Below are 18,801 nucleotides of genomic sequence, written 5' to 3'. Positions count from 1 at the left end.
ATTGGATCAGAGAGCACACGGGTATAGCTGATATTCTAATGGACATTAAGAGAAAAATAAATGGAGCTGGGCAGGTCATGTAATGCGCAAGTTTGATAACCGTTGGGTCACTAGGGTTACAGAATTTGTACCAAGAGAAGGGAAATGCAGTCGAGGATGGCAGAAGACTAGGAAATTCGTCGGCGCTAGTTGGAATTGGTTGGCGCAGGACAGGGATAATTGGGCATCGCAGGGAGAGGCATTCGTCCTGCAGTGGAAATAAGATATGCTGTTGCTGCTGCTGATGATGATAATTATGTCTGGCAACTACACATAATGGATAAATGAGAGAATGAAAACAGTTTTAGTTTGAACTCACCCAGAAGCAGATGCCTATGTGTCACAAACAAATTAAAAAGAAATGTCTGACACCTCACTATTTAGCTTCCTGGAAGTTCACTACCGCTAAGCACAGAACACATCGTTTATTGCCATTCTTGACTCGAAAGATATATTAATTTCGCTTCACTGAGACTGTGGATTATTTCAGACAACTCCTGGTCTATCATAGTGGGTTAAGAAATCATCATTTTTGTCAGGCTTGAGTAAAATACACTGTATTTACGTTTCAATATTCGTAAAAGCGCAGGACACAATTTGATCATTTTTGACATGTAGACAATAAAAAATTTATAATGTGGTAACCACTGTTGCGTGTTTCAAACAAAGTTACAGATTTCGAGTACTTTATACGTATGATATACTAAGGCTATTCACAGTTTGTGGGCTGACAAAAATTTGGTGATACACGAACATATTGTTTTCAGCTACTAATGATTTCACAGCCATAGTTGGTGGAGCATACGAAATTTTACAAGCTACAGATAGTTGTGTTGTACTGCGCGGTCGTCAACATTTGGGTGGTGAGTGTGCTTTTCTTGATGATTGATACTGAATACTTTAAATGTGAGTACTGTTTGTTTATATTAATTTATTCTAGAGAGCCTATTTCTGGAAAGTGTAAAGCAATGCCTATATCGAGAAACAACCTCTGATTAGCTACCCGTGACTTATTAGCAACCTTTTACAGCAGTATCTCGCATTTATAGCTCTATCTAAAAGGCGTTTTTCTTTTTTTATCGCTTATTTTTGATAAATTACAAACAAGTTGCTTTTTTCGGCTTTTGCCATATGGGCCTGGTTTTCTCACTTTGTAGCAACACAAAATGACGTTGTGAGCAAGAAGTCTCCATCCAGATTTCAGCAGGTGTGACAGAGCGCTGCCAAAAAAGGGAAATTGCCCGCCATATGCCACATATGTAGAAGTCGTCACCATTCCCCGACTATTCACCTCAACTCGAGCTCCACCCTTGAGTTACGGCGGGGTGGCACCTGGGCCAGGAGCACGAGTCTCCGTCGTGCTGTTTCACCAGATGCCTCGTGCACCGGGTGCTGTGATTTGAACTGAACTTGCGCTCGCAAACTCATGGCGTACGTGCATCGGTTGGCCCAAATGGTTTGCTTGTGGCTACACAGGTCGTATCGCCCGCATTGTCGACGCGCTGAGTCTACTGGCGCCGCATCACCCATGACATCCCGTCATAGAGGCGTGCTAAGGCCATTTTGCAGCTCTTACGGCTTATCTTTGGTCAAGTCAGCTGTGCGGCCAATGCCCGTTACCCCCCGTCCACATTCCCTGCGTCGCTGTTCACCGTTGCCGATGCGTCCTCGTCATTTGGTTGGAAACAAAGAAAAGTGATTGTCACAGTCCACAAGGCTGAGACTGCGGCGCCGTCGAACTACATAAGTACTCACCGTCGCCCATCAAATGTTATAGAAGTTTGTGTTGAAGGCGTTCGGGCCTTTGCTCTCGTCGACACCGGAGGCACCGTCTCCATTAAGAATGCGAAACCCTGTCACTTGATTCGGAAAGTTACGAAGCCACTTTCGGGGCTGTCTCTCAGCGCAGCAAGCGCTCTGAGTGTTCACCTGTCGAATTGTGTACGGTGCGTGTGGTCATTGAGGATGTCTTACATACCATTGAGTTTACTGTTATTTCTTCGTGCTCTCATTACGTAATCATCGGTGGGGACTTTCTTTCGCGTCGTAACGCCTTTATTCATTGCGCGCTTGCTGAAGTTGAACAATCACCGGTGGTAAATTTTAGCTTAGACGACGCTCCCCCATTTCCTGCAATGTGCTCGTGAAGTAGGATGTGAACATTTCTACTAATGCCTCGGCGATTTTGTGCGTGTGTTGCAGCAGCCTCTCCTGCGCAGTAGCACTGTTCTTCATATGGTCCGTTCCTTACCCGAAAATCTGTTGTGCTTCCGTTTGCTGGTGTTAACATTACGCTGGGCTGCAGTAATCCGCTTGTTTCCAGCCTGCTTCGGTATCCTGTGACACGCTTAGAGGAGAATGCCTGAGCAATGTGGTAAGATATTGACGACATGCCAGTCACCGACGTGTCGGATGGCGCAGCCTTTGTCAGCCACTATAGCGAATGCTTTATCCACCATGAATCTGTAAAACCACGCGTGCATGAGTACGACGTCTGAAGCATTGCCCACACAAGTATTTGGTGTCTCCATCGCCGAAGACATTACGCCGGTTCAGCGTTCGCAGCTTCTATACGTCTTAAACGAATTTCGTTCTTCTTTAAATGTGACGCAAACATCTTTGGGCTGCACGTCCGCCCTTACGCATACCATTGGCGCTTGCTCCTATCCGCCGTTGCGACAATGTACACATCGTGTATCTGCAATAGAGCGTCGTGTTATCACAGGGCAAGATGGCGACATGCTTCGTGGCCAAGTCATTCGACCTTGATATTGTGCGTGGGCATTTACTGTTGTCCTTGGTACGAAAACGCACGGCTCTCTTGTCTTCTTTGTAGATTACCGATGACTTAATGAGATCACTAGCAAGGACGTCTATCCCCTACCGCGAATCGATGACGTCATCAACTGTCTACAAGGAGCGTTATTTTGTTGTTCATATGTTTGCTGTCGGGATATTGGCAAGTGCCAGTGGCAGAAGTCGACCGGCCGAAGACGACATTCGTTCTGCTTGATCGCTGATATGAAATCAGCGCAATGTCTTTGACTTTGTAATGCGATCGCAGCGTTGGGCCCATGACGGACGCACTTTTCCGTGGCTTGAAGTGGTACACAAATGTTTGCTGTATTGATGATGTCGTTGTCTTTGTGCCGGGCCTCGCCACGCACCTTCAGTGTCTAAACTGTGTCCAGACATGCTTAACAAATGCTGGCCTACAGATTACCTTGAAGAAGTGCCGCTTCGCAGAAAAAGACATCTCAATCACGTTGTATCTAAGGGCGGCGTCCTCTCCAATCCGGCCAAACTTCGCGCCGTCGCTGAATTGTCTAAATCAATGTTAATAAAAGACATACGCAGCAGCTTCCGTCCCTTTTCTTACATCACACGGATCACTCGAAATTTTGCCGCCAACATATCACCCCTGATGAAGCTGCTTGGAAATACTCTCCCTGTCTCCTCATTGTTATCGGAGTGCGAGGACGCTTTCACAAATCTGCAGCGCCTTTTACTTCATCCCCACTTTTGCGGCATTACGACCCAACAGGCCCTACGGAAGTGCACACGGATGGTAGCGGCGTCGGCCTAGACACTGTCCTTGCGCAACGCAAGCCCGCATTCGCCGAATACGTGCTTGCATAATCAAGTGGGACACTGACAAATGCGGAGACCAACCACAGTGTGACGGAGAAAAAATGCTTAGCCATCGTTTGGGCTGCTACTTTGTTTCGTCCTTATTTGTATAGGTACTCTTTCAATTTCGGCACAAGCCATCATGCACTCTTCTGGCTTTCATCATTGGAAGATACCTCAGGCTGCCTTGCTCTCTGGGCAAGGCAGCCATATTCTCCATGTGGAGTGCCTCAAGACATACTACGACTCGCTCATCGTGGTGAGCTCTTAAGTCCCCAGGTAGGCTCCTATATATTCCCGGGGGTAATTATAGTGAACACGATGAACACTGGTAGCAACATCATCACCGGCTCTAAGCTCCGGTTCACGGCTCGGCGAAACAACCTTGCTGTGCCATTTGTGGCTGAGAGTGGCGTTCATGAACGCATACTCCTATCATTTGGGAATGGGCGAGAGCCGGATCAGCGACTCCTGTGGTTGCGAGGAAACTATCGAGCACCTATTGTGTATCTACCCTCGCTACGATGTGCAACGCCTCTCTCCACGGGCAACTTTACACCGACTGGACTCAAGACCGTTCACACAGTCAAAGATACTCGGACCGTGGCCACACCCATCACTGGCACGAAAAGCGATTCGTGCACTATAGCAATACTTGAAGTGCACCGGCTTAAGAGACGGTCTAGAGAGGCCCTCCCACATGCACTCAGTGCTTACTCTCTCCATTTTTCCTCTCTCTATTCCCTTTCCCCCACCATCAGTGTAGCGTAGCAAACCGGGTGCTCTTCTGGTTTACTTCCCTGCTTTTCCTGTCATTGCTCTTTCTGTCTCTCGTGCTGGGATGCTTGCCTATATTCTACCGCCACCCTACACGCTTTCAGTTCACAGCGAATAAACCTCTTTAATATATTTTTCGTGGTTGCTCACCGAGCCAAAAATAAATGAGCAAAAATGATTTCCCCAACTTCGCGGTAATCTTTGCTTTATTGCCCAACAGGTTGTGTCAGTGGACCGATCGTTGTCAGGGGTTACAGGCAAGTAAAGTTGTCCTCTTAGTCACCGAATCAGCAGAGTGGGTGTGGTCTTTTCTCTATCACACCCTCACAAGCAGTGTAAGAAGATATATTAAGAAACAAAACATATAAAAACAACGTCCAAGAATAAGAGTTGAAGTGGACAAAAACAGTCTAAATATGGTTGAATGAGAAAACAGAGGACAATATGATTTCACGTTGCGGATGGTTTGCTAACAAACACCACAGGGGAGCTTACAAATGTGTTTAGGGTAGCTGGAAATGTGTCCAAACACGAATACAAGAGTTGTATTGCAGGAGAAGAAGCAGCGGGAAATAAAAAGAAAAACAAATAAGAACAACACAACTTTTTGGCACCTTGCGGCCCACCCCACCAGGGCACTGCTGCTCTGTTGCACTGAGTCATCGTCATGTCACCACGTCTGTCGCTTCCCTTTTACTATATAAACCCCTCCCCTAAAACCCATGCTCGCACAACCACTTCCCCCTGCCCTTTCTTCTGCCACCATCTCACATGACACGTGAAGTAGCGCTGTCAGTTATACCATATCTGTTTTCTTATTTTAGCACAATATGTTCCAAATCTAATGCCTGGGCGGCCCCCAACGTGTGATGCTGTGACATACAGCAGTGCGAGACGTCAGTCTCGCTGTGAAAGTGTGGCCAGAACGCCCCTTCCTGCTGTCTTCCTTTCCAGGCACATCTGTAGGTGGTTCTTGCCGTGGTTGCGAGATCGGTAAGGAAACTCCGACGCATGACACACATGTCGTTAACTTGTCAAACTGCCGGCGTCGGATTCAGAACTGTCTATGCTTGCGAAAGGCCGTACCCTCAGCCCGACATGCAGAAAACTAAAGGAAATTAAAGTTTATCAGCATGTGGAATATTTTGCTAGGAATCTTCGACTACTGTAGTATTCTATATTTGCCATTTTCTCAAAGCCTACACTAGTCCGCACTAATTTCTGATATGTTGTCCATGAAGTGTTTGAAAGTAGCAGGTGCATTGCAAAGGCCGAGTGCTATCCCGTTAAAGTCGCATAATCAATCGGTTGTTACAAAGGCAGTCTTCGGGCAGTCAGCTTTATCCATTGGTACTTGGCAGCACCCCGACAGAGATTTATACCAGAAAAAGAACTCTGCTCCTTGCATACAGTCGAGGGCGGCGTCGATTCGCGGCCGGAAATAAACAACATTGCTTGTGATGTTAACAGGGCGCCGAATGGAGATATGTCAGAATGAATGAAACCACGTTTATTCCACGTGAAATGCATCGAAGACGCTGCGGTGGAAAGAGGAGGGGTGTTGTTGGAAAAGGGGAAGGGTAAGGCTGCCTCCGTTTTACTAATGAACGTCATGGAGGCAGCTAAGTGGGGGCGGCATGACGCTTGTGGCTGTCGCGGAGCCGACCGCCGACGGGTGGTGCTGCAGGGTCCTGAAGGAACAGCAGCAGTGCTCGCCAGAGCTCGATGGCATGGTCCAGAAACGTATTATCCGGGCGAGCCCAAGTCCGGAGAGAAGAAGGCCAGGGTCTCCGCTGTATGGTGGCCAGGGCACGAAGCCTTGGTGGGATGTAGAGGGGATCCTCCCAACAAAGGTGGTTTAGATCAGCACGACATGTGCACATGGAGCAGAACCCACTTAAGGGTGGTGGTGTGCCACCCTTGTGGAAACGGTTCAACAAGTGAGGAGTAAGGAGGGTGCTTGTCTGGATTCTCCGAAGCAAGACTGACTCTCGCCGTGTGAATACCTTCGGTGGAAGTGACGGTATAGAGAGTGGATTGCCCACTGCTGCGAGGTAGGCGGCACATCGTTGTTTGGTGGCATGCTTGTCTGCCATTGGGTTTGCTATAGCACCTCAGGTGTGGTAGCTAAGAGAGGATAAGGATTATGGGAGGCTCTGGCTAGCGCGGTAGAGAGATGAGTCTATGAGCCTTCTCGTTTCCGGGGCTACCGCAGTGCGCAGGGACCCAGTGAAGGGTGACATCGTGACCGCATTCGCGGATCAGGCGTGCCTGGTGCCGGATATTCTGCAGTACGGGATCTGTGTAAATAATAGTAGCACATGCCCGATGGGCAGCCTGGGAATCTGTGTACACATGATGGTGAACAGGGTCAGTTTGAGACGAAGTTGCGAGGGCCCACTCCAAATAATCTAGGATGGCCATTAGCTCAGCGCGGGTGCTGGACATTGCTTCTGCTGATATATGATGGCGGCGGTTCTGATTTTCATTTGTCTGGTCGTACCACGCAGTCGCATAACAAGTGTTACTAACGTAGTCTGCAGGCAGTGCAGCGTCATACAAAATGTTCTTAATGACAAGCCGAACCGTGCACGACGTAGAAGGCTGGACATGGTAGTTAGATGGCGTACGTAGGAAGAGTTTAGAAAGCGGAACCGTAAACATTTTTCATACTTCGATATAGTTCTCCACTAAGCACAGAGACAACGGCTTCGGCATCAACAAGCGCTTGCACAGCAACACCGTCAGTCTCAACGTTGATCTCTTTAGCAGAAAATGAGATATGCCTTGCAGTTTTTGACATGAGTGCAATTGTTACCTCAGGAACTGCGACGGTCAGTTTTACTCTTCAATGGGCTGGGGACGACGGAGCATAAGTGAAAGTGAACGGCAACGCGGGGATGGCAACTGGCGTGTGCCGAAGGCACGTTCACCTAACGAGATGAAGTCAGACGCTGGGCCGGCCAAAACCGGGTGTAGTGGTGACCAGGTGATGGCTCAGGACGAACGTAGCCCTGACTTCGGTCGCCGTCGCGTTTGCAGAAGTCGTGGCCATGGAAAACGAGTGTTAAATGGTCAGGAAGAAATAGCACATGGGTCTTTTGTCTGCTGTGCGCATGTGGTGGGGCGAGACCCAAAAAAGGTAGCGAGGCCGTACATACAGGTGGCCACGCACGTAGAATGCGCTTTGTGGTTGCCCGTGATCTGTGCTGAACGAAGCTCGGGGCATGGCTGCAACGTCAGCGTAGGTCGGAGGTGCAGACACACGTGGAGGATGTTGGTCTTTAAGCACTACCTGGGAAAGTTGCAGTTGGATGACTTGTCGAAGCGATCGGGCGAGCGATTACGTAAATTTCAAAATGACGGGCACAAGTGATAATTCTCGTGCCACTTCCTCGTGAACAAACTGCTCTATTTCTTGCAGTAAGCAAACATGGTCACAAAAAACATCGCCAACGGCGCGAGCCGAGTTGCTTGTCGTATCGAAGTTAGTGCACTGGTTGGAAATGCTTTGTTTCCTCGACTCGTCGTAACTTTTCGTAAGTTTCTTTTCTTTATTTATTTAGTTCAAAATACTGTCAATCCTTAAACAAGGCTTGCTACAGGAGTGGGAACAAAATACCAACATTACAAAGGCATAGGTAACAACTAACACAAGAAAAATATTTCAGAAACATGCGCAACCGTCTTTTATTTCAATGGGAACATTCGTAATATATATACCAGCGGCGTAGCCAGGGGGGGGGGCGCTTATGGGGCTTCAACCCCCCCCCCCCGAAATGTTTTCGTGCTTTCAATGCACCGCCGACCAAAGCAACCCCCGGCGCTGGAAATCATTCTGGATTTTGTGTAGAATGTCCTTTTAATGCTCGATAAGACATCTCACCGCTCAAAATTGCTAACTAAGGCTGCATTTCGTGGCAACGACCACGCAACGGGAGTCACATAACGCAAGCAGCCCCATCGGAGCACAAAGTTTCAATGGCATTTTGATGACAAACGGGCTCACCGCGGCATCTCGCAGACGCCGGGGAATCTACGGAGTGCATGGATATCAATTGGGAAACTTTGTGGGTATAAATCTCACAAAATTTTGATGTGAAAGGTGCATTGACATTTCCAAAGTTGTGCTTTAGATTTTCAATCGCGGAACTTTGTGGGTGTAATGCTGTTATAAATCTTTGATGCCAAAGGTGCATTGACTTTTCCAAAGCCTTGCATTGGAACATACAACGCGACAAGCGAAATCAACACACTATTAGGCAAGTTGACAAAGCACGCAGCGAGGTCCGATGAGACGCTGCGTCGTGGTGCTTCATTTGTGCCGTCATGTCACATAAAAAAATATAAACGTGCAGTGAACCTTGTTTCCAGTGACACTTTCTTGCCTTTATCAAGCTCTATCTTCGCATTTTTATATCCCATTGTATCTTCGCATTTCTAATATACGAGGGCTAGTCAAATGAAAGTGAGCCTACCAACCCCGTGCTATAGCGGTTCGGTTCATTATCTGCGAGACATGTGCGTAGAAGAGAGGGATGTCTCATTTACAAGAGTGACACGCAGGTGGGAGGATAAAGGTATGTAATGCTCTCATACATTCGGTTGAACATAGTTGCGTGACATATTGGAAACTCCAAAAGTTGAACAGCGTGGTGCCATGGAGTTTTTGACTGCTGAAAATATTTCGTAAAAAGAAATTAGTCACCGTATGGCTGCCGTGTATGTTGAACATCGTATTTCATTGGCCACTGTGAAGCGTTGGAGCAAACGGTTCCAAGGAGGGCGCGAAAGTTGCAAAGACGATCCCAAACGGGACTAAAGCCATCGTGAAATCACCCTTAACAAAATTGCAAAAGTTGATGAGGTGATGAGACAAGAACGGAGGATAATCGTCGATCAACTGGCAGAGCGTCTGAACATCAGTCATGATTCGGCTCACGCCATAATTCATCACTATCTTTGTCATCGGCTTTTGTGTGTGGAATGGATGCCCAAGATTTTGAACCACCGCCAGAAGACGGAGAAGTTCGGCGCTGTCTTGAATGATCTGATCCGGTATCACAATGAGGGTGATGACTTTTTGTCTGCAATTGTGATCGGGGACGAACCACGGTGCCCCTACTACGAGCCTGAAACACGACGGCAAAGCTCACAGTGGAAACATTCCAATTCACCACGCCCAAAGACAGCAAAGGCCATCATTTCCGCCGGAAAGGTGTTGACTTTTTTTTCGATCGTCAGGGATCATTACGGATAGAATTCGCTAAGTCTTGAGAGACTATTAATTGTTTCCGATACCGTGAAATGCCGAAACGGCTGCATGTTGCAATCAAGATGAAACGATTGGAAAAATTGACGAATGGGGTTACCTCATTCCCTAACAATGCCCGTCCCCACATCGCTGATGTATTTAATACAAAACTGGCACTGTCAAGTGGGAAACACTGCAAGATCCGCCACACAGCCCAGACCTGTCGCCTTGCAACATCCACATTTTGGCGCACCGCAAAAAAAACAGCTCAAATGAACCACACTCGTGTCAGACGATGACGTGAAAGAGTCAGTTGCAGACTTTTTGAAGCAGCAACCCAAGGAATACTATGAGACCGGAATCACGCGACTCCTTAGTCAATGGGACAAATGTCCGAATGCTCCTAAAGACTACATTGAAATAATGTACCCGGTTTGTCATATATTCGCATTGGCTTACTTTTATTTGAATCGCCTTCTTATATTTTGCAGAACTCCTGTTTTTTTATACGTGCTCTCTGTTGCGACTATAACTTCGGTGACGATACACGGCCGGTGACAACTGCTCCTGCTTGATACATTGGAACAAATGCCAGCGTCATTGATATTTTGCACTGGGCGTTGCATATGTACATGAATGTAAACACGGTTCTTGAATGACAAAGTTTCACTAACACATTTGTCCTCAACTTGTTCATTTCATGGCCTCTACATTTTTCATATCAGCGGCATGCACGGCTTTCCTGGTTTCGAACTGATATAGTCGTAAAGTTCGTGTGATATTTTCTTTACTTATTAAATAGACAAAAAACATGGAAGCAAAGATATCAGTTATTTTGGACACAATTTTTGGCACATACGAGTATATTCTTTTAGGAAGAATGATATATTTTACTTGTTTTTACGGAGCATAGCGTTCAAGAATTTGTTTGGAGCATCTTGGGCAATGGCAATGCAATTAGTATTCATGTATTTGATCCTTCGACAAATTATTTAAGAGCAATCTTTAGCTCGGGCCCCACTCCGACGCGGTCCATTCAAACACACGTAAAATGCAGAAACGCTTTTCTGAGATAACCTTTGGATCACTGTTAATGAAATGTGTCGCATTTGAGAGAGATAGTTTAATTGTAGTGTCTGTTGGAAGCGGAATTTCGATTTAGAGCCTGAATTTTGTTTAAAATATTTGAAAAAATTTGAAAGTTCGAAAAAAATAGGAGCACGGCGTTTACAAACTAACAGCTCTGCATCAAAAACAGATATCACGGTTCTGTCGATGGCATCGATTATAACGGTCAAAGCAGACAAATTTGGTATGTCAATTTGTATCTTACGTGAATTCGTTACGTTGTGTACACAGGGTCTGCAAAAGCAGTGTTTCCCCCGCAGGGGCGTCTGCGCAAGCAGGCGTTTAATGTGTTGCGACACCACGTACCCGAGCACACGAGGATTGGACCCTCCCGTGTGTAGCCGTGCGCGGCTTAGCCGTGTCTGGGGAAAAGGGGATCCTGGGGGTTGAGCCGATGCGGGGTGCTCGGACCTTTAAGGCCCCCCGGCGGAGGCAACACACCTCTTCGGCCTCGGCTTCACATAGACGGCACCTCCAGACTGACCCACCTGGAGGAAATCGGCAGTCGCCTTTTCCTGTCTTTCTCTTCCTACAACCTTCGTCTTTCCCTTACTTTCCACCTTTCCTGTCTCCTTCTCTCTTCTATTTACTTCCTTCTTCTTGGCGGCAAGGGTTAACCTTGTGTGAGTAGCCAACCTTGGTTATGTCATATTTGGTTATAGTGGCAACGTACAGCTGGCGTTTGCAGGCCCTGTTTTTCAGGCCCTGCAGCGTCCCCTTGTTGGACTCCATGGTGGGTGGCTGGCGTTGCTGCCGAAAACTACACGTCCACTCATGGCTACCTCTTTCCCTCTACTACCTGATCGCCCTCAGAAAAGAGGGCGCACCGATGAAGTCTTCCAATTTTTTGGCCGCCAAAAAGAATCCTTCCCGCTTTTCCATGTCATCCACTCTGCAAAACCAGATAAGCCAGTAAGAACTACCTCACCCTTCCTTGTTTCGAAGTCGCTGACTGAAGCCTTTGGTCCTGGATATAAGGCGCCGAGGATGTCAAGCGGTGATCTCCTCTTGGAGCTGCGCGATCAAAAACAATATGAAAAATTGTCAACACTAGTGTCATTTGGGGAAACCCAAATAATTATAACCCCGCACCGCACGATGAACACCACCCGTGGTGTTGTCTCTGACGATGACTTAATGGAGCTCACTGAGGCTGAACTCTTGGAGGGCTTCAGTGACCAGAATGTTATCAATGTTAAACGAATTAAGACGAGGAGAGATAAAAAAGAGATCAAGACGAAACACCTGATACTCACTTTCGGCTCAAGTGTCCTTCCCGAGTCCATCGAGGCTGGTTATATCAAACTTCGTGTTCGGCCATACGTTCCCAATCCTCTCAGATGCTTTAAGGGCCAACGTTTCGGCCACAGTTCACAGAACTGTCGAGGCCGGCTGACTTGTGCCAAGTGCAGTGACAACGAACATTCCTCCGAAATGTGCCAAAACACTCCACATTGTGTCAACTGTGATGGCGAGCATGCCGCATACTCGCGCGCCTTCCCGTCCTGGAAAAGAGAAAAAGAGATTGTGACAATCAAAGTCAAAGAAAACATATCTTTCAAAGAGGCACGTCGGCGGGTGTCATACCTGTCTAAGAGCAGCTTTGCCGATGTGGCGCGTAAGGGGGCAGCGTCACAGCGGCCTCCGGCGGCTGTCCGACCCACAAGCAGTGAGTCGGCAGTTACGCCATCTGCCCCTGCGGCTGTTGCAGCTAGCGCTGCTCCGTCAACACTGCAAGGGGGACCATTAACCCCGAAAGTAGGCGCAGCCGAGGCTGCCCCAACCACCCCGGCCCCTTCCAGCGCTGGCAACAGCCGGCGCAGCCAAATCCCGCAGAATGCCCCATCGACCTCCGGGCTGGTGGGCGCAGGGGTCTTGCCCTCCAAGGCAGGACTCTCCCTTGTAACTTCTCGCTCGCAAGAGCACGTGTCCGGCGCCTCACAAGACGCAATGGACCCTACACCTGTCCTCAAGGCGCACCAAACGCCTAAGGAGCGTCGAGGCTCCCTCGAACGCTCCATAAAGGGCAGAACCCCTGTTACAGGGCCTCAAAAGAGCTCTGTAACCTAAGGCATCACCTCCCTTTCCATAGACAAAGCACTTATTTACTTCCAATATGACTACACAAATAATTCAATGGAATGTCAGAGGTCTTCTTAGGAACCTTGATGACTTACAAGAGCTTATCCAAAAACACAATCCAAAGGTGCTGTGTCTACAGGAAAAACACTTAACACCACAACACACAAACTTTCTCCGACCGTATGTCAAGTTCCGCAAGATCGCGATGATGCTGTCGTATCATCAGGCGGTGTTGCCATTTTTATTCATAAAAGTATTTCCTGTCAGCGTTTACAGCTACAAACGCCCCTTGAAGCAGTGGCGGTTCGAGCTGCTTTTCTCAATAAACTCGTCACCATTTGCTCGCTTTACGTACCCCCACACTACAAATTACCGAAACATGAATTCCAATCGTTTATAGACCAATTGCCAGAACCTTATGCTGTTCTTGGAGATTTCAATGCGCACAGCTCCCTGTGGGGCGACTCTCGTATAGATGCGCGAGGACGACTTGCCGAACAATTCCTTTTCTCTTCTGGTGCGTGCATTTTAAATAAGAAAGAACCCACCTAATACTGTCTTGCAAACAATACCTTTTCTTCAATCGATCTGAGCATAGTTTCCCCGTCCATAGTGCCTGAACTCGAATGGGAAGTTACGAACAATCCCTACGGAAGCGATCACTTCCCCATACTATTAATAACACTTAAAGAAAATGAATATCCACCACAGGCTCCTAGGTGGAAGCTTGACACAGTAGACTGGGAGAAATTCCGAAACTTAACTAGTATATCATGGGATGACATGTCTTCTTTAGAAATCGATGCTGCTGTAGAGTACTCCACAGCCTTCATAATAGATGCCGCATCTAAATGCATACGTGAAGTAAGTGGTTCGGCATGCAAACGGCATGTCCCGTGGTGGAACGATGAATGCAGAATCGCACGTAAGAATCAGAACAAAGCGTGGGGGTTGCTACGCGCTTCCCCCACTGCAGAAAATCTTGTCAACTTTAAGAAAATAAAGTCCCAAGGCAGGAGAACTCGCCGACAGGCTAGAAGAGAAAGTTGGGAGAAGTTTTTATCGAGTATAAACTCTTATACAGATGAGGCCAAAGTACGGAACAAGGTAAATAGAATTAGAGGGCGACAAATATATTCACTCCCTCTGGTAAATACACAGGGCGATACACTGCAAGATCAGGCAGACTCACTTGGGGAGCACTTTGAGCAAGTGTCGAGCTCAACGCACTATTCCCAATCCTTACTTAAACATAAAGAAATAGTAGAGCGTAAGCCAATCATACGAAAGTCCAGGCAGAATGAACCGTATAACCGGCCTTTCGGTATTGCCGAGTTGAGAGCTGCCTTGAACACATGTAAAAGCACTGCACCGGGACCTGACAGAGTCATGTATGACATGATCAGAAACATACATACTGACGCACAAGTTACACTTCTTACACTCTTCAATACTATTTGGGCTTCAGGATATCTCCCATCCACATGGAAAGAAGCGATTGTAGTTCCTGTTCTAAAGCAGGGAAAAGACCCTTCTCTAGCATCAAGTTATCGTCCAATAGCTCTAACTAGTTGTCTGTGTAAGCTTTTTGAAAAAATGATAAATCGCAGACTTATACATTTCCTTGAGCTCAACATTATGCTCGATCCTTATCAGTGTGAATTCAGAGAAGGGCGGTCGACAACCGATCATCTGGTGCACATTGAAGGAAATATCCGCGATGCATTTGTACATGGGCAGTATTTCCTATCGGTATTCCTTGACATGGAAAAAGCGTATGACACGGCATGGCGTTACGGGATCTTGCGAGACCTGTGGGAGATGGGCATCCATGGAAATATGCTGAACATAATTGAAAGCTATTTGTCGGATCGTAGCTTCCGCGTGAAAGTCGGCAACGTATTGTCGCGACCTTTTATACAGGAAACAGGTGTACCCACGGAGGAGTACTCAGTTGCACTCTCTTTATCGTTAAAATGAATACACTTCGTCCTTCACTGCCAGCGGCCATTTTTTATTCCGTCTACGTAGATGATATACAGATAGGTTTCAAATCTTGCAACCTTACTGTGTGGGAAAGACAGGTACAGCAGGGCCTAAACAAGGTCTCCAAGTGGGCAGACCAAAATGGATTATAAATCAACCCGCACAAAAACTCTTGTGTTCTCTTCACAAGAAAGAGAGGCCTGGTACCTGATCCCTGTGTAGAACTAGGTGGACAACAAATTCCCTTCAAGAAAGAGCACAAATTTCTACGTGTTATTCTCGACTCCAGGCTCACTTTCATTTCACACATAAAATATCTTAAAGAAAAATGTCTAAAAACCATGAACTCACTTAAAGTTCTATCCCACACTACATGGGGTAGCGACAGGAGGTGTCGCCTAAATCTTTACTGGAGCCTAGTTAAATCACGATTAGATAATGGTGCCGTAGTATATCACTCTGCTGCACCGAGTGCGCTAAAAATGTTAGACCCCCTTTTTCCTCTGGGTATCCGCCTGGCCACTGGCGCATTTAGAACAAGCTCGGTGGAAAGTCTATATGCAGAGTCAGACGAATGGTCACTTTATTTTCAGAGAACGTGCATCAGCTTTATTTATTTTCTCAATGTGCGCTCCAATAAAGAACATCCGTGTTTCAAGACTGTTAATGACCTAACGTGTCAAACACTTTTTAATAATAAACCCTCCATGAGACTTCCTTTCTCACTGCGTGCAAGAGAACTTAGCACGGAAATGGATGTCCCTGTTCTTGAACATCGACTAATGCCTGCAACTGAGCTATTACCGCCCTGGGAGTGGCAGGTGATAGACTGTGACGTATCCGTTGTAGAGGTCACAAAACACGCACCCGACATCGAAATCGCTATGCACTTCCGCGAACTTCAATCGAAGTACAGGTGCTCCGAATTCTACACAGACGCGTCTAAATCACATGCTGGTGTATCTTATGCTGCTGTTGGTCCCTCTCTTTCTATATCTGACTTACTGAACCCGCAAACAAGTATCTTCACTGCAGAAGCTTATGCAGTACTGTCTGCAGTAAGACATATAGAGAAATTAAAACTCGACAGAGCAATTGTATACACAGACTCGCTAAGTATCGTAAAAGCGTTAATTTCATTACAAAAGCTTAAAAATCCTGTATTCATTGAACTTTACTCCCTCTTATGCAGTATTTATATATCACATATACATGTAGTAATATGCTGGGTACCTGGCCATAGAGGTATCGAGGGTAATGTACTGGCTGATAAAATGGCCACAGCACTCACATCACTAAAAACTTTTTCTGCAGCTGCTGTCCCGGTGACAGATCTGAAGCCATTCTTGCGTAAGAAACTGCGACAACACTGGCAACGCATGTGGAACGCAGAAATAAACAATAAACTTCACGTTATATAGCCACAGCTAGGTTTTTGGCCCTCCCCAACAAAATCACGGCGAACAGATGTCTTATTCTGCCGCCTCAGAATGGGGCACACATTTGGTACACACAATTTTCTTTTTACTGGAAATGAACCGCCAACCTGTGGTCGATGTGGTGAGAGGCTGACCGTCCTACACGTCCTCTTGGAGTGTCGCGAAGCCGAACCTGAAAGAAAGAAGCATTTCCCTCTTGCATATCGTCATTGCATACCTCTTCACCCAGCTATGTTTCTTGGTAAAGAACCATTTTTCAACACCAAAGCAGTCTTGAATTTTTTAAATGAGGTTGTCCTACATGTTATGAGCCCTATAAATTCGTAGCGCATCCTCTCTCCAGAGGATGCCGCTGTGATAGTTGTTTTATATAGCACGTGCCTCCAGGCCCTTGTGTCTCAAGGGCTCTAACGAGGCCATGGTGCTCTATTTAATTTTAGAAACCTATGCATTTTTTTATATCGTATCATTATTTTACAATGCACCTTAATGCTCATTGTACACGTCATTTGTCACCGCCATAATTTTATTAAACGTACATTTTACGCACTTTACAGTGACTATATTTTAGGCCCCTTTACAGCCACGTCACATCAACTTCACAGAATTCACAACTCCACTGCGAAATCACTAACACTTGCATGGTTGCATGGCGCTCTTTGGCCATACCTGGCCCTTGGGCCAATAAAACCCACACAGTCATTCATTCAAAGCAGTGTTTTCATAATACAATTTTTTTTAGATTCATATGTAACATAGCGATTTTGTCCGCTGTAAACGTGCTATTAGATGAAATTCACCGAATTGTGATATCATTTGTCATTGTTGAGTTACAGCGTTTTAAACTTGATAGTTTCATTTTCTGAAAGGTTGCGATTTTGGACAATTTTTAATAAAGTATGTAAGACCTAAATGAAAAATTCGAAACAAACCAGCTGTCACTAGAAACCTCCCCCCCCCTCCAAGTTCTTCTTTTCAATGGAACAAACTTCGTCAAATTTGGCGCAGTGGCTGCCGAGAAAAACGAATTCGCCTTCTACATGTATTTAGATAGGCGAACCCGAGCTAAAGCTTCCTCTTAAGGAGGATGGCTACCTGCAACGTAAGCCGCCCGAGCGAAATTTCTGCCTACGCCACTGATACATACATACATACATACATACATACATACATACATGCATACATACATACACACATACACATACATACATACATACATACATACATACATACATACATACATACATACATACATACATACATACATACATACATACATACATACACATACATTCATACATACATACATACATACACATACATACATACATACAACGAGTGGGCGTTGGCGTGCAGTAAGAATGGAGACGCAGCTAAAGACATGCTTCTTCTTTACCCAGTTTATGGCTTTCACCTGGACTTGGCCCGCTGCCTTGACGGATCAACCTGCTATCGTGGTGCACCAGATGAATACTATCGCCTGCTCTGTGCTGCTGACGACGGCAGATGACTATCCCGTTCTTGTTTCCAAGTTACGCCTGGAAACAGCACCAGGCCTCCGTCTGTCCTGGTCAACCACATCATCGAGGACATCACCAGACGTGCTGTATTTAGACGACCGGGCATCGTACACGCCTTTCAGTGGGCGTTGTTGGGCAGCAAGAATGCACACGTTGCTAACGACATGTTTCTTCTTTACCCAGGTTGGTACTTCTTATTCCTGGCGTTCTAAACGCTCGAGTAATCGCTGCTTGCTGCTCGTTCCGCGCCCACATGTTTTGGTACTTTTGGTTGCGGATTGATTTCAAGTATTGAAGACGTTGCTATGGTCCGTGATTTTTATCAAAACCCTGGTCCCGATGAAGTTAACAAGGGACATCGCCGACACTCGCCACAGGAATGGGCGCCTAAGAGGTGCACTCTAAAACACCGAGTTCAAGAATGTACAATGAATATGTCTCCCTTCGAAATTGAAGTCATACCTCCGTGCGTATCCAATGCAACATGCTGTCTATAGGAACGTTGTCGACTGTGGTATGAACACAAAACTACGGCAAAGACACTGCTGTGAGGGCGTCACTGACGCCTGTCTAGTGCTATCGTTGCACCAGAGCCCTTAAGCACTGCAGGTTTGTGTAATTTTATTATTCAAGGCATATTTCTAGGAGCACACGCTGAAGTCATGCTCTTGATGGAAACGGCACTTACTGCAATAAAAAAAATTAAAAGCAGGAACACGCTACTGCCGTACTTCTAGTGATGTGAATCATCCGCTGACGTCTAATGTCGCTTACTTTGCTCCCATGACAATTTAGTACAAAGACATCATTACTGGCGGAGCCCACAGAAACGGTCCCATTTTATATTTTATTAAACACTGCTTGATATTTCTTATCTTGTTGAATAATATATCGTTTGTCTTAATTTATTCTACACGTATTGCTCGTTATATGTTATTATGTGTTT

The 18,801-nt window shown here is 46.4% G+C and overlaps 1 protein-coding gene across 1 annotated transcript in view; it reads right to left on the bottom strand.

Moving 5' to 3' along the window:
• LOC142564248 (venom metalloproteinase antarease-like TserMP_B) overlaps nt 1-11,831 on the bottom strand; it is a 152,355-nt gene extending 140,524 nt beyond the window's left edge. Inside the window, exon 1 of the mRNA XM_075675169.1 lies at nt 11,757-11,831. The gene's annotated coding sequence lies outside the window, so the exon portion shown is untranslated. The remainder of the gene's footprint in view (nt 1-11,756) is intronic.
• Nucleotides 11,832-18,801: the final 6,970 nt, after the last annotated feature.

The sequence above is a fragment of the Dermacentor variabilis genome, chromosome 11, assembly GCF_050947875.1.
Source record: "Dermacentor variabilis isolate Ectoservices chromosome 11, ASM5094787v1, whole genome shotgun sequence".
Lineage (NCBI taxonomy): Eukaryota > Metazoa > Arthropoda > Arachnida > Ixodida > Ixodidae > Dermacentor > Dermacentor variabilis.
The sequence above is the reverse complement of the archived record's forward strand: the minus strand, read 5'-3'. Positions and strand labels throughout refer to the sequence as shown.